Here is a 6000-nt window from a genome sequence, read left to right as displayed (position 1 = left end):
ATAGTATGTCTTCATATATGAAGTCTACAAAAGACTCAATATATGATTCAACAAATATTTGCTTCTGCCACTTCCTTCCACTCTTTGGACTTAATAATTGCTATTAAATACTGTAATGTATATATCTGAATTATGCTTGTCTCTTTACAAAGAGGTGGAAACAGAACAATAAGTAGCTCTACCATCAAAAAATGTCACCATGTACAGTCATTGTGTTTGTGTGGTACAGAACTCTGAAGAGCTGTGTAGTCATAGGATAACTTAGATGTTAGTTGGTAAAAGATATCTAGTCATTTTTTTTTAGCCTGGTAAAAAATATTCATGAAAAAAAAGACCATACAGTGCAGCAAAAACATGAAGGAAATTATACTTCCTAAAAAGAAAAAATAATAAAGAAGCTATTCCCACTGGAATAACAATGCCTTATGTTTATCATTATATTTATGAATTAAATTCTATGAAATCATAAAAATAGTGTCCTATGAACTGCAGAAACTTTTATTTATTTTTCTGCTAAATCACTGAAAGGTCTTTTCTTTGAGGTGTAGAAATTGAGTTGGTTTCCTACAATAAAGTTAGGTCAAAAGAAATTAAATTGTTGGGTGACAGAGGGTTTCTTTTTTTTTTCAGGGGGATGTGGGGAAAATATTATCCTATCCATATACATAATTGTCAGCATTTTCTTTGAATCTTTTATGTGAGACATGGTATGCTTTTAAAGTGCTCAATTCAGATTTCCCATGTTATATGTTGCACACATATAAAATATATAAAGTAATAAATATAAATACATATAATAAATATAAATACATATCAAATATAAAAATAGATAAAGCATATGGGCAGACTTCAGATTTATCTTAATACCCCTATGTATATGAAAATAACAGCTAGATATTGCAGATGACACTGCTCATACAAATATCAGTAGTAATTTTACTGCCTTGCTTCCCTGTCTCTTTTTCCTGCCAAATAAAGCACCTAACTTCAGAATGCCTTCCTGGGAATGATTCCTTTTTGGATGAAAGAAGAAAGAAAGAAAGAAAGAAAGAAAGAGAGAGAGAGAGAGAAAAAAAGAGAGAGAGAGAAAGAAAGAGAAAGAGAGAAAGAGAGAAAGAAAGAGGGAAAGAGGGAAAAAAAAGAAAGAAAGAAAGAAAGAGAAAGAAAGGGAAAGAAAAAGAAAGAAAGAAAGAGAGAAAGAAAGAAAGAAAGAAAGAAAGAGAGAGATAATGAAAGAAAGAAAGAAAGAAAAAGAAAGAAATCAGTATGGAGTTTTTGAAAGTAAAATGAAAACATTAGGGTATCATTTTAAAACAATCTGAATAATTTAAGAACCAGAGCAATAATAATAATAATAATAATAATAATAATAATAAAACAAAAAAACAACCCCTTCCCCCCCAAAAAAAACCAACCAACCAACCAACCAACCATCCTCACAGTTCTAGTTTTTATATTGTGAAATTTTATGTAAAATGCTAGATAAGTTATTACATGTACATGGCTACATTTTGCAGATGAGAGACTCTTGTTCTGAAGGTTGTTGATGATGACTCCAGGTGAATTAAGTATCTGTTGGCAAAGTGTAATTTCCTACTCAGAATGACTTTCCCACAGAAAAGCTAAACAATCTTCTAGGTATACTCCCTAAGAAGAGCTAAAGACTTAGTTTATAAAATTTTATCTTTATACATGGAAAACTGAGTAATGAAAGAGATTACTTTACTTGCTCAACAAGGAAGCTTTCCCCAAAATATTTTTGCAGTATCTCTTTTGCACATTGAGCTGTTAGGTAAAAAACAAGATAAAGGTTCCGTGGATCAGCTGCAGAATGTTTCACAGCGTTATGGACTTTGAAGGGGCTGAAGACTACAAACTGGGAATAAAGGTAGAACTACAGTGAAAATGGAAATAGAATAAATGTGTATAAATAGAAACAGAAATCTGAATCCAGGAGCTGGATTTTGGGAAGAAAATTACATCTCATTTTTTGGAGTGCCTGAGTCTCTTGATCAGATCTGAGTGGAGAAATAGTAGAGTAGAAATATTGGAAAATATGAAATATATGAATCCTGAAGAGTGGGATAACTTTGGAAGAGCAGAAATCTAAATGTGAATGTTTAAAGCAGACTTCACCAGAAGTTATCTAAAAAATGACTATCTCATGAAAGTGTGTTCATTCAATATACACAGTGAGCTACTCTGCTGCATTTTAGTACATGATTTCTTTTATGTTCTTCACTTCCCCCTGTAGGAACACTCTGAAGATAGTAAGAGAAAAATAATTACTAACTTTAATTTTCCGTGAAGTTTTGCATGGACAGTAGGGGTGTCCTGAAAGCTTGCTCCAGTTTTCTGGGTATCTGCCTACCACAGAGTTTGAGAATTCAAATGTAACCATATCTTCATAAGTTTTTCTGTTAGCAGCCAATCAAAATTTGATAAAAATGAGTTGAAAGTATCTTTACATTTCTTCATTGGATCTTTGAAATTAGCATGCAGATTTTATTCAACTGTTTCGTCAATTTATAAAGATAATTTATTAATAGCATTACCTCTTGTTTATTTCATAGAATCATAGAATGGCCTGGGTTGAAAAGGACCTTAAAGATCATCTAGTTTCAACCCCCCTGCTCTGGGCAGGGTTGTCAACCACTAGAACAGGCTGCCCGGAGCTGCTTCCAGCCTGGCCTTGAATGCCTCCAGGGATGGAGCATCCAAAACCTCTCTGGGCAACCTGTTCCAGTGCCTTACCACCCTGTGAGTGAAAAACTTTCTCCTAATTTCTAACCTAAATCTCCCCTGTCTTAGTTTAAAACCATTCTCCCTTATCCTATCACTATCAACACATGTAAACAGGTGTTCCCCCTCCTGTTTATACACTCCCTTCAAGTACTGGAAGGCTGCAATGAGGTCTCCCCAGAGCCTTCTCTTCTCCAAGCAAAACAAGCCCAGTTCCCTCAACCTTTCTGCATAGGAGAGGTGCTCCAGCCCTCTGATCATCTTAGTGGCCCTCCTCTGGACCCATTCCAAGAGCTCCACATCCTTCTTGTGCTGGGGGCCCAAGGCCTGCATGCAGTATTCTAGGTAGGGTCTCACAAGAGCAGAGTAGAGGGAGACAATCACCTCCCTCTCCCTGCTGGCCACCCCTTTTTTATTTGCTACTTCGTGGAGAATTCTGTAGGTTTTCCCATGCAGGAATAAATATATATCATTTTTATTGATAGCATGCATTTGTTATACTGTATGTGGAATGGCTAAACTCTCCCCTAAGAGAGAGCTGCTAATAATACTTATTTTTATAGAAACTGTTAAGGACTGTCTCTCCATATCCAAATCCAAACTATATAACATGATCTTTTCTTTAAGACATAAGAATCTTAAGTCTCTCTTTTTTTTTTTTTTTTTTTTTTCATTCTGTCTCTCAAGAATAAGAAAGAGTCTGATTTTAAATAAGTATAATTATACACAGTTATGCAGGCAATAATAGCAAAACTCTAATGACAATTACAGCAGCAGTAATGTTTTGTTGTTCACTTGCATTCAGAATCAGATGCCAAAATAGTAGATTTTTTTTTTCTTGTTGTAAAGCTGGAATATAAAATATCTTTTCAGTGACTCAAAATGTTTTCTAAAAAAAAACAACCATGAAGTTGAATGAATAAATAATTAATAATGAAAAATTAAAACAACTTTTTTTTTTTTTTTCCCAGTACTTGGAGAATTAAAAAGTTTTTGTGAGACCGGCTTCAAGATTAGGTGTCAAATGAGTAATACCAGATGCAACAATTAGAGAACTGTTCTATAGTTATTCCTACATTTTATAATACAAACATGGAAATTATTCCAATGGCTATTGAATTTTGGATAAATGTCAAGAATATTAAAGAGATTTGAAAAAGGAAAAATAAAAGTAACAGTGGGACAGAGTATATTTGGAAGGTTTTCTTCAAACTGACAAAGAGCATATCATCTTGTGATTGCAACATGTAGGAATGAACAGTATTTGCATGGTAAATTGCTTCATCACAGGTAAAGGTGAAATACTAGTGTGTCTCTGTTAAATCTGTCTGTAAGGTTATGTTAATGTGTATATAAAAATGACTGTAAAGATGATGTTATAGAAAGCCTTGACTGGCATTTTCAGCACAATCTAAAGAACTGACAGTGCTTGGACAACTTGGACTATACTTTTAACACTCCCATCTGTTGTCTCCAAAAAGTTAGTCCTTTATTGTTTTATTATACAAGGAATAAACGAGAAACCCTTCACCTCCTTATTGGCTCTGCAACTGTGAATTGAAGCCAAGATTTCTATTATCCTTTCTTTCATGCCCAATAGCTTTTGAGAGTAAGTGAGTGGGTAATTTCTTTCATTCCAATATGTGAGGACTCAAAGTCTGTGTAGCAGGAACATAATAAGAAGGTTCTTTCTACATAGTACATTACTACTAGTAAGAAACACTAATTTATAGTCAGATGGGTTCCTTTAAAGCACCAGTTTGCAGTATTGGTATTGCTCAGAAATTCTGTAGGAATGGGATAGCCCAGACTACAGAAGCACAATATGTTCATATAAGCTGTTCCCACATTTACCACAATGCAAGTCCTTTCTGTGCCGCTCACACAGGATAACAAACAGACAATGTTTCATGATTTTAACTAACCATTTAGATATCCTTTAGTCCACCTTTATTTTTAATATGCATGAAAAACTAAACTCTCAGTTTTGTCTTATTATATCAGATAAATTCTGTACTTACTTTTTTGCTTTCATATTTTTGGTTTCCTTATGGAACAAAAAAATGGCTTTCCCATGTTTCCTACTTCTATAGTAAAACTCAGCATGTCATATCTGAATACAATCTCTTAATTTGTTCTGATTATAAATACTGTCTGGCAATACGTATGCTGTAAATCTTTGCCTTGCATTGCAATTAATAGATGTTTATCAAACATATGCAACCTACAGATCCAACAACAAGGGTCTGGAAATAACTTTGAATAAATTTCCAACAGAAACTGATATCAACTGATATTAGTGATGAGCGGAACGTAACTTTTCCTTATAAAAAGCTTTTAAAAATACAAATTATTTCAATTATTCTGTGTCACAAATGTCAGGTGTTTAAGGGGAATCTCTGTGGGGTCACTTGGATTGAGAACTTTCAAATTTCATTTTTTTAATTTTGAAATTTCAAAAAAATTCAAAATTAAAAAAAAAAGAAACATAAGGTTTAGGAATTTCTTGTTCTGGAGTGACAATTATAGTCAGCTTAACCCACTTTGGATGTGAATAAACCAGAATGTGTATTCTTCCTTTGAATGAAGAAAGTTCATACAGTAAGATCATGAGGAAAGTCTCTCCTAGATAATTTGTTAAAAATAGTTGTTATGTAGACATTATGCCTCCCCTCTATCAGCTTCAGGGCCTCTTTATTCTTTGAAAACAACGCTAAAGAATATACCATTGAAGAGTCATTCTTTCATATGTCACGGGAAGTCTAACTCAGACTGGGTCAAGAACAGATATACTTGAAAATTATCAATTAAAACAAAGAACAAATATCAGTTTTCTGTGCAGGAACTGTCCAACCTGTGAATATCCCGTAGTTGCCAGGATTAACAATAAAGGGATAAAAGAATCAAGTTCATTGAGGAACTGAAATATCCAAATAATTTATAAAATAACATAAATTAAGGTAAATTTTGGGATGTGGAATAAATAGTGTATTCTTTTGAGGATCTAACATCACTAAAAATACTAGGTTACTAAGCTGAAAAATAGAAATCTGAAAGAGTCTAGCATGTCCAGACTTCTGCCTTTGGTACCCACTAAATTGAAATACCACGTTGATAAGAATATATGGATACAAAACTGCATTTTCCATTAAGGAAAAACTACAAAAAAAAAAAAAAAGGCAAGTGGACTAGAGAGAAATGAACCTTTTGTCTAAAAAAAAATTGGGGAAAAAGCAGATTTTCAGTGAAATCATGAGA

Source organism: Anser anser (genome assembly GCF_964211835.1).
Source record: "Anser anser genome assembly, chromosome: 1".
In the NCBI taxonomy this organism is placed as follows: domain Eukaryota; kingdom Metazoa; phylum Chordata; class Aves; order Anseriformes; family Anatidae; genus Anser; species Anser anser.
This window is presented reverse-complemented; position numbering follows the sequence as displayed.